Source organism: Elgaria multicarinata, chromosome 12 (assembly GCF_023053635.1).
Source record: "Elgaria multicarinata webbii isolate HBS135686 ecotype San Diego chromosome 12, rElgMul1.1.pri, whole genome shotgun sequence".
Classification (NCBI taxonomy): Eukaryota; Metazoa; Chordata; class Lepidosauria; order Squamata; family Anguidae; genus Elgaria; species Elgaria multicarinata.
Genome location: NC_086182.1, coordinates 3,164,639 through 3,176,020, shown reverse-complemented (window position 1 = coordinate 3,176,020; position 11,382 = coordinate 3,164,639).

The window sequence follows — 11,382 nt, the reverse complement described above, 5'->3', positions numbered from 1 at the left end:
ACCACCATCATAGGGCAGATGGTCCAGCTCCTTGAGCATTTTAGTTGCCCCTTTCTGCGCTTTTTCCAGCTCTATAATATCTTTTTTAGGTGCAGTGACCAGAACCGTACACAGTATTCTAAGTGTGGTGACACCATAGATTTGTATAAAGGCAGTATAATACTGGCAGTTTTATTCTCAATCCCTTTTCTTATAATGCCTAACATGGAGTTTGCCTTCTTTACAGCAGCCGCACACTGGGTAGATATTTTCATCGAGCTTTTCCACCACAATCCCAAGATCTCTTTCTTGTTCGGTCACTGCCAGCTCTAATCCCATTGTGTTATACTTGAAGTTGGGGTTTTTTGCCCCAACGTGCATCACCTTACACTTGCTTAACATTGAACCGCATCTGCCATTCGGACGCCCACTCTCCCAGCTTGGAGAGATCCCTTTGGAGCTCTTCACAATCCCTTTGTGTTTTAACAACCTAAAATAATTTGGTGTCGTTGACAAACTTGGCCACTTCACTGCTCACTCCTAATTCCAGATCATTGATGAACAAGTTGAAAAGAATTGGTCCCAATCCCAATCCCTATGGGACCCCACTATTTACTTCCCTCCATCGGGAGAATTGACCATTTATTCCTACTCTCTGCTTTCTGTCCTTTTAGCTTCATCACACCAGGGTTCTACTGTGCAATCACTGCGAATTGCGTGCAAAGGACTCTGAAGTTTTCCAGTTTATAATCTGCTTTGACCGTGAAGTACTCCCATGCATCCTACTTTAATTGTGCTTCATATATAAAAGAATTGGCCTATTTTGCTACCTCTTTAGGAGCGAATCTTTTATTGTTCTCCGAACGGCAGGATGATTTGAAATGTTTAAAGTACAAATTAAAGAAAAGCTTACATCTGCGTAAGTTTTAAAGCTAAAGACACCAAAATAGGCACAGTAACAGATATTAAGGAGGGCTTTAAGCATACCAAATTTGAATCAGATTGGGTCATCTGTTGATTTTTTATTATGTTTTTACATTTCTCCTTTCCTGGTATGCAAAGGATCTTAAGAGTGCTGCTGCCCGGGGTGTGATTTAGCTAACAACACCAATGACAGATTTACACTATGGGGATAATTTGAGGGAAATGGGTACGTGGATGAAGACCTTAAAATACTGGGAGAATAAAAGGGTCTTCACCTGGCATCTAAAAGAATATAGTGAAGGTGCCAGGCGAACCTCCTTAGGGAGCTCATTCCACAGCCGGGGTCCCACAGCAGAGAAGGCCCGACTCCTGGTATCCATCTGCCTCACTTCCGTTGGCAGGGGCACACGGAAAAGGACCCCAGAGGATGACATTAGGGTCCAGACAGGTACGTACATATGGGAGGAGGCATTCCTTCAGATAGCCTGGCCCCAAGCCATTTAGGGCTTTAAATGTTAATACCAGCACTTTGAATCAGGCCCGGATCTGGACTGGCAGCCAGTGAAGCTGGAAAAGGACTGGCGTGATTTGGTCTTGTCGGCCAGTCTCTGTTAGGAACCATGCTGCCCTGTTTTGTACCAGTTGAAGTTTCCGGACTGTTTTCAAAGACTACCCCACATATAACACGTTGCAGTAATCCAAATGAGAGGTTATGAGAGCATGGATAACTGTAGCTAGGCTATCTCCGTCAAGATAAGGGTGCAGTTGGTATATCAGCCTAAGTAGATAAAAGGTGCTCTTTGCCACTGAGTTCACTTGTGCCTCAAGTGACAGCTCTGGATCCAAGAGTACCCCCAAACAATGAAGCCGATCTTTTAGGGAGATTGCAACCCCCTTCAGAACAGGGTGAACATCACCTAGCAAGACAGGCGAACCACCCGCTAACAGTATCTCCGTCTTGACTGGATTGAGTCTCAGTTTATTGGCCCGCATCCAGTCCATTCCCGTGCCCAGGCACTGGTTCAGAACATCCACTGCCTCACCTGGGTTTGATGAAAAGGAGAGGTAGAGCTGGGTGTCATCCGCATATTGATGACACCTCAACTCATATCTCCAGATAACCTCCCCCAGCGGTTTCATGTAAATGTTAAACAGCGTAGGGGATAAAATAGTGCCCTGTGGAACCCCATGGCCTAAATGCCATGGCACAGAGCAATAATTCCCCAGCACCACCTTCTGAAATCAGCCATCCAAGTAGGAGTGGAACCACTGCAACACAGTGCCTCCAACTCCTAGCCCAGACAACCTATCCAGAAGGATACCATGGTTGATGGTATCGAAAGCTGCTGAGAGGTCCAAGAGAATCAACAAGATTGCACTCCCACTGTCCCTCTCCTGGCAAAGGTCATCCCACAGGGCGACCAAGACAGTTTCCATTCCAAAACCAGGCCTGAAGCCCCATTGAAATAGATCTAGATAATCTGTTTCATTCAAGAGTGCCTGGAGTTGTCCTGTAACCACCCGCTCAAGCACCTTGCCCAGGAAGGGGATATTAGCCACCGGCCTGTAATTGTTAACATCCTCTGGGTCCAGGCTAGGCTTCTTCAGGAGTGGTCTAATTACTGCCTCTTTTATTTATTTACTATACTTGTATACCGCTCCACATCCAAAAGATTTCAGAACAGTGAATGGCAGATAGGATATACTGCAAGACGTCTGAGTTTAGTATAATTCAGAATCTGTCTTTTCTGATGCACAGAAATTCCTTACCGTCTTCCTCACCTTACCTGGATTAGACCGCATCCAGTCCATTCCCAGTTCCAAATATTTCCAGAACTTCACTTGATGCCCATGAAAAAGGAGAAACAGAGCTGTGAGTCCCCAGCAAATGGAGGATGCTGCAGCCTAAATCTCCGAATGACTCCTCATTTGGTAGTTTCATGCAGATGTGGAAAGCACAGGAGACAAGAAGGGAGTTAAATAGCAGCCTCCCAGCTCCACTTTCTCAAACCAACTGTCCAAGTGGGACTGGAACCACTGAAGTACAGCACATCCCATTCCAGGAGAATGCGGAGGTCCACATTCCCAGTCCCTGTCTTGGCATGTGACACCCACCAAGTTGATCCAGGCAGTTACCATGCTGAAAGCAAGTCCTGAAGTGGATCACAATCATCAGTTTCATCCAACAGTGACTGGATTTGCCTGGCAACCTCTATGACCTCACTGATGTGTTAAGCCTGTGCTTGGACTACACCACTGTAGATTGTAGAGGGTTGGGTAAAGGGCATTCTCACTGGCTACAACACTTGCATCAGAGAACTCTGAATTCCATAGGAATTTGAACTATTTTGACATCACATAAGATGAACGACTTATCCAGGGCTAAATCTCTGAATTACCCCTCACTCGGCATGTAAATGTGGGAGACGAAAAGGTCCCCTGTTGTATTGTGACATCACAGGAATGGAGATATGACATCCCATAACCAGGTCTCAAGCCAGATTGAAATGGATCTAGATAATCTGTCTCATCCAGGAATCCTTGGAGTTGAGAGGTTTGTTGGTACCACTTTATTCCAGAAAAGGCTTTTTAACATAAAAAGTTGACAAATTTAAATCAAAGCAAAAGGGACTTTTGCCTGCCTAGCATGACTAGATACAAAAGAGGGCAGGGCTCTTGCAGCTTACAAGTGACACTTGCTGGAATTCCCTTTTCAGTGTAACTGTTAAAGATACAGGAGCCCTGTCCGCCTTTCCATATGGTCAACCTAATGTATCCAACCTTTTTATAATTTGGCCAATTTATAGTTCTCACCAGATAGATTCACCATGCAAAGCTTGAGGCAGCTGGGACAAATCATCTTGATTTTGTAGTGACTGAAATGTTCAGCGCATTCTCGTTTGCTACAGCGATTATATTGGGGAACTCAGAATTCCACAGCAATTTTATCTATTTTCACATCAATATCACACGGGCATTAAATGAAAATGAAAACACCTGCACCAATATTTATTGGGATTGGTGGTTTATTCTATTTTTTTTTCTATTAAATTTTTATTCATTTTCAACACTATATAAACATAGATAAACATTACCAAAATATAACTGAAACAAAACACAATAAGAAAAAGAAAAACATCAAATATCTGCTGCATACATATTGAATGATTGTTGAGTACAAATATCAAAAACTATTACATATACCTTATCATACTACAACATCTTCGTTCTTAACATAAAAGTGCACCCCCCACCTCGGGATCATTCTTGAGTCCAAAATCTAATCGTTTCTTCTGCTGGTGGTTTCCCACTTCCCTTAGTAAACACAAACACTAGGAACTGTTTCCAAATTCCTTCGAACTCATTTATTTTAGTTACGCCTTTTCTCCACTTAATATTACATGTCAGTTTATCATTAATGGCTATGTCCCATACTTCTTTGTACCATTCCTCAATAGTATATTCCCCTTGGACCTTCCAGTTCCTAGCTACCATCAGTCGTGCTGCAACCAACAAATTCGATATCAGCTCTATAGTTCCTTTTCCACACTTTATATCTTCAAATAGTGACAGCAATGCTATTTTTGGTGTTTGTTCTATTTTCATTCCCACTATTTCTTCAATTTCTGAGAACACCATCTTCCATAATCTTTGTACATATTTGCATTGCCACCACATATGTAAATACGTTCCTTTTTCCCCACAACCTCTCCAACAATTTGCTGAATGTTGATCACTTATCTTATTCAATCTAACCGGGGTTAGGTACCACCTCCATAGGATTTTAAAATAATTCTCCTTTATTCTTACTGATAAACTTCTCAACACTCTTTGTTTCCATAGTCCCTCCCAGCTCTGTCGCCCTATTTGTATCTTCAAATCTGATTCCCAAACCATTTTCTCTGTATTCTCTCTAAACTCCTTCTCTAACAATATTTTATATATTTCACTCATTAATCCTTTTGAAACTATACTCCCTCCTTTCCCTTCCTCCTTACTTACTACTAATTCTTCAAACCTCGTCATCTTTCTGCACATTCTATTATCTTTAATCCACTTTTTATTCCATTGCTCTAATTGACCATATTCTAGCCAAGATAGCTTCTTCTCCTTTAACAAATTTTCCATATCCTCTCTTGTTTTAATATCTCTTACCCAATCCTTTAATCTTATTTTATTTTTCTCTTTTAATATTTTACATAATCTACCCTTTAGATCCTCTGGGAAATTCTTTAACATTATTATCGGTGCTAAGGGAGAGTTGCTCGGAAGCAGCTTCCCTTTAAATTTACTCCAAATTTCCCATTGAGTCCTCAGGAGTGGATTATCTATACTTCCAACCCACTTTCTTCCTCCGTCTTTAAAAAAAACATTCTCCAAATTCATCTCTACCTTATTTATGGTTTTTTCTTCCATCCAATATAAATCTCCTACTCCCATAATTGCTTCTACAACATGTCTTAATCTATTTGCTACGTAGAATAATTTTATGTTTGGGAGACCCATTCCCCCCTTTTTTTGGCTTAGGTACCAATTATTTTTATTCACTCTTGCTCTCTTTTCTCCATTACAATATTTATTAATAATATTTTGCCAACTTTTTATCTCGGTTTCTGATATTTTTATAGGTAACATTCTAAATACAAAATTAATTTTAGCTAATATCTTCATTTTTATTAAGGCTATTCTTCCGAACCAAGATAAATTTAATCTTTTATATTTCTCCAATTTCTCTAATACCTCTTTCTTTAACCTCGTTAAATTTTCCTTTTCAAGATTCTCTAAATTTTTTGTAATTTTAATTCCCAAATATTTAATCTCATTCTTAACTTTCAATTCCATTCCCTTAAATTCCCAATCCTTTTCTTCCTTCTTGGTATAGTTAAACAACATCATCTCTGATTTAGACCAATTTATTTTTAACCCTGTAATTTCCTCAAATTCCCTCAACTGATATTTAATTCTTTCTAACTTTCTTAATGGATTCTTAATGGTCAATAAAGTGTCATCCGCAAACATGTTTAACTTTATTTCCCTTACCTCTCCAATTCCTTCTAACTCTTCATCCTCCCTTAGTGCCTTCGCCAAAACTTCCATAACCATTACAAACAGGACCGGCGAGAGCGGACATCCTTGTCTTGTTCCTCTGGCTAGTCGTATCTTTTCAGTAAGTCCGTCATTTACCACCACTACCGCCGTATTTTGGGAATATAGCTGTTCTATTACATTTTTAAATTTATTTCCAAATCCCAATTTATCTATAATACTCTTTAGTGCCTGCCAGCTCACACAATCAAAAGCTTTAAAAATATCTAATGCCATAATACCTGCCTTAATATTTGCTTTTTTTATTACATTTATTACATTTAAAACTCTACCCACTAAATTATGCATATGCCTTCCTACCACAAACCCACATTGATCTGCTCCTATATATTCTGCCAAAAATTTATTTAGCCGTTTGGCCATAATAGATGTAAAAATTTTAGCATCCTGATTTATTAAAGAAATAGGTCTATAAGAATCGGGATTAGTCAAATCTTTATCTGGTTTTGGGATCAGAATTATCAATGAATGTTCCCATGATTCAGGTATCTTCTCTCCTGATAATATCCTATTATAAAGTTCCATTAATTTTGGAACTAAACAGTCTTTGAAGACCTTATAATATTCTGGACCCAAACCATCTGCTCCCGGTGATTTACCAACTTTTAACTTATCAATAACCTCTTCAACTTCTCTTTGAGTTATTACTGACTCCATTAACTCCTTATATTCTAATTTTATTCCCTTCTTTATAAACCTTCCAATATACTCCTCCACCTTTTCTTGTTGACTTTCTTTACCCTTATACAATTCCTGATAGAATTCCTGAAAAATTTTTATTTTAGCTTTCATTGCATGACAATAATTCCCTCGGCTATCTTTCAACGTTTCTATCCCATTCCTCCCTTTTTCTTTTTGTGTGAGCTTGGCAAGCAACCTCGAGTTCTTATCACTGTTTTCAAAATATTCCCTTTTCATATACATTAAATTCTTTTGAATCTCTTCTATATTTAAATTTTCTAATTGTTTCTTCTTAGCTTGTATTTCCACTAATTTATATTTATCTTTAACTCGCCAATATCTTTCCTCTAAGTTTTTAATTTCTATCTCTAACTTTTCCTGTTCTGCACGTTGTTGTCTTTTTAAACTACATGTTTCTCTAATACAGATTCCTCTTGCTACAGCCTTCATGGTGTCCCAAATGACTGACCCAGCTGTTCCTCCTTTTTCATTAATTTCCCATGACTCCGACAATTCCTTCCGAATTTTATCTACTATTTTATTATATTTCAATATCTTTGTATTCAGCTTCCATCTATATGCCTCTTTATAATCTTTCTTAACTGTAAATTCTAGACTTAACAAGGCATGATCAGTTACTTTTATTACCCCCATTTCCATTTTACAAATCCTCGTTGCAAAATCTTTTGAAACAAATATATAATCTATCCTGGAGTATGTATGATGAACTGGGGAAAAGTATGAAAATCCAGGCCTATTCCCGTTAAGTAAACGCCACGAATCTAAATAATCATTTTCTTTTACTAATTTATTCAATATAGTCATATTGTTCCTCTTTTCAGCATTAGTGGGATTTGACCTGTCCCGTTTATTATCCATAACCATATTAAAATCCCCAGCTAATATAGCATACCCCTCCTTAAATTCTTCTATTTCTTTAAACAACTTTATAAAAAACTCTCTATGCCTCTCATTTGGGGCATAAACATTAATCAAAGTATAGACCTTTCCCTCAATTTTACCTTTTAACATAAGATATCTGCCCTTATCATCCTTTTTTACTTCTTCTAATATAAACCCACTTTTTTTTGAAATCAAAGTGGCCACTCCATTTTTTTTCGATGTCCCTAATGACTTTTCATAATAGGCTAACCACTTTAATTTTATCATATTCGAATTCTCGGAGCCTTGGTGTGTCTCTTGGACCATTATAATATCTGATCCCTCTTTATTAAGCATTTGTTCTATTCTCTTCCTTTTCACGACTGCCCCCAAACCTTTAACATTGAGTGTTGATACCTTTATCTTTTTATCCATAATCACCCTTTTGAAATCTCTTCCGATCCCTTGTGCTCAGCAGTTCAAACTTGCTTACATAAAAAAACAAACTCCATACATAAAACCCCCACCCTCCTACTCCAATCCCTCCTCTCCTACCTTCCCCCCCTCCCCACCCCCCCACTCTAATCCCCCCCCATATCCCCGTGAGTCTAGTACTCCAGCCATCTACTTTAAAGGGGGGGGGAGGCAGTGCTGCGCCTGGCCGGCAGGTTTCTATATTAGCATTTCTATTTGCAATTATCTCCAAACATAATTAACAATTCTCTTACTCTCCAGATGTCCCAGCCTCATTCCCTCCCCCACCCACTCCAGCCCCATTTGCTTCCCCATCCAGACCCAGCCTCTTCAGCAATTCTTTACCTTGATCCAATGAGGTTACTCTGTGTTCCCTCCTCCCATATGTAAATCTTAAGAAAACCGGGTAACCCCATGCGTATGGAATTTTGTTCTGCATTAACATTCCAGTTATTGGTTTAATACTCCGTCTCCAATTTAATGTATGTTGAGAAAGATCATTATAAATTTGCACTGCTTTGCCTTTATATTGTAACTGGGTCAAAGATCTCAATTCTTTCATGATTTGCTCTTTTTTATAATAGTTACCAAATTTCACCAAAATATCTCTAGTCCCTTTGTAGTTTTGCCCCCCCACGCGGTGGACTCGGTCCAGATCCGATCCATCTATTGGTATGTCAGGCATCAGCTCTTTGAACCAGTTCAGAATGATTTCTCTAAGATCTTCTCCTTGTATCTGCTTTAGCTGCTTTATTCGAATTGAAGATCTACGAGATTGGTCTTCCAAGGCGATCAGACGTAATTCCCATTCCTTAAATTGAATATTTGTTGATTTTTCAAAAGCCTCTTGCTTCTTCTGGTCCAATTCCGCTTTTGCCTCTATCTCTTTGATCTTATCCGAGTTTTCTGCGGTCTTATCCGAAAGAACACGCATTTGTTGTCTAAATTCATTCATTTGCAGATCCATTTTTTAAAAAATGATGATATTATTCTCTACAATAACTGCCTTAATTTCTGCTAGGGAGGGAAAATTGCTGTCCATTGCTTTTCCCCCTTCAGCCATATTCTTTTCTTTATTTGGTACTGTATCCAAAGAAACTGGGTCTATAACTTTGTCTTCCTGGTCTGTTCCAGGGGCTGTATCTTCCAGGTGGGAGAGGTGGGTTAAATTATGATTTGAAGGTTTCTTTTTTTGTATATTCAACTTTTCCCACTTCTTAATCTTTTTTTTAATGTTGGACATAGGACCCTTCTGAGTAGGGCATAAATCTTAGAGCCCCCACTTCCTTAGCAACTTTTACTGGCTTCTCTTCTATATGCCAAACACACCACCTTCTTCCCGAGGGGGAGGAAATATATTCAGTTCACAACAGCATTCACTAGAGGGGATCAGATCCAATCATTCACAGTTTCTCAAAATCCCACATCTCCCTCACAGAATGCTGTTTCTTCCCCTTCACCCCCCCCTTCTCAGCACACCGCAAACAGCTTCCACTTTCCACTTTACAAAGATTACAGCAAACAACTTCAAAGCCAGTATTTCAATCTTTCCAACTTAAGATAAAGGATGAGAAGTGAGGATCGCTGTAAATCAGATCAACGTCTAACAAGCATAAGTTCTTTCTTTTCAAACTGCGACATCAATCATGTTACTTTACTTTCGGTTTTGCCTCTGCAGTTTATAAAGACATTCCGTCAAGCTCACCTCATCCCATCGGCTCTTCTCAACACTTTCCAGCTCCGATAGCTTTTATAATCATTTCCTGTCGTTTGCTCAAAGATTTATGCCCATTAAAAAATAGATAATTGCTTTTTCCGGCAACGCCGCTCAGAGCCTCAGAAGAAACCTGCCACCGCCATGGCTGCCAAGCTCCGCCCCCTGGTGGTTTATTCTAGGGCAGAATGAACTCTAAGTTCATGTGGGGTATGAACTCACAACAGGTCCAGCCAGCCTGCCATCCAATGGAGTATTCACCCTACTCACCCTTTATTCTCTGCAATGGCTTCTGTTGCAGAGGTTGCTTAAGTCAATGGAGAACGTGTACCCCAATGGCAGAAAGATTAAAAACTGCTTTTCTACAGCGATTTTGGTCTGCCATGTTGACTTCTTGGATCCTCTCCAGAGCTCCAGTTTCTCACTTATAGAACTATGTTCGTTGATGAGCTTGAAAAGTGCACAACCATGAATGAACTTACCTTGAAAGTGACCCACCACTGAAGTCCACCCCAAACCCCATCCTCCAAATGGATATGCACAATCTGGTGCTTTTGGTTTCTCCCAAGTGTACATGCAGAACACCCACTGGTGCAAGGGCCTGCCCTACTTTCTCAAACGCTTCTGCCTCTGGGCTGGTCCATCTCAGTTATAATCAGCAGTGTCAACTACCCCACTGGAAGCAACTACACAGGTTTCCTCTGTGATGTGTACACAGAGCAGAATGTGATGTGTACACACCAGAAAGACACTGGGAAATGGACTTGTGCAAACCTAATTGAAATGAAAGGGGACAGGTGCAGAATTTCCTGATGGACTGGGTTGCAAGGGTCAGACCTGTCTCCTTCCTTCTCTGCTGCTCTTGATAGCACCCAAAATTCACCTTCTCACCTTCCCACATATAGGCTTGGTTCTGAATTGAGTACACCTTAATCCTCCACTCTTCTCCATCCAATTGTAAGATTACTCTTGGGTTTACCACCTTCCGGCGAAGACTGATCACCCTAGAAGTGGAGGCAAATTGACTAGCAGTGTTCAGCCCAAAGATTCTGTATGCTCTCCAACGGCCAAGATACTAACAGAGGTCTAAAAGGATTTGAACAGATCATGATTTCCAGACTTGCTTTACTTTGGAAAACAAACTCATCTGAGGTCATATTAGCTTTCCTACACTTTGGTTCCAGACTTCCCAGGAGCCCTTGCAAGAAGGCAAGAAGTATCTGCTGGCAGGCAGGCTTGACAAGAACACCAGAGCTGCCTCAAACCTATTTGTTCATCCTTCACTTACCCTTCATCTCTTTTCCAGTACGGCCTTCTCCTTTCTTTTTTCATGCCTGTTTGGCTTTACAACTTTCCTGGCATTCCTGACCCTGGTAAAGATCATATTAACTCTCCAAATTATAGGCCAATTTAATCAATGAGGATGCTAAAATATTAAATGCCAATTCTTGCTAATGGACTTCAGCATGTGATGCACACATCGGCCCTGTTCAGAAGACACCTTAAACCACGGCTTTAACCACAGTGAATAAGGCTTTTTGTCTTATGAACAGGGCCATCAGGGCAATCCTGATCAAGTAGGATTTATTCACCAAAGGCAGGATGCAGATAATTTAAGGCTT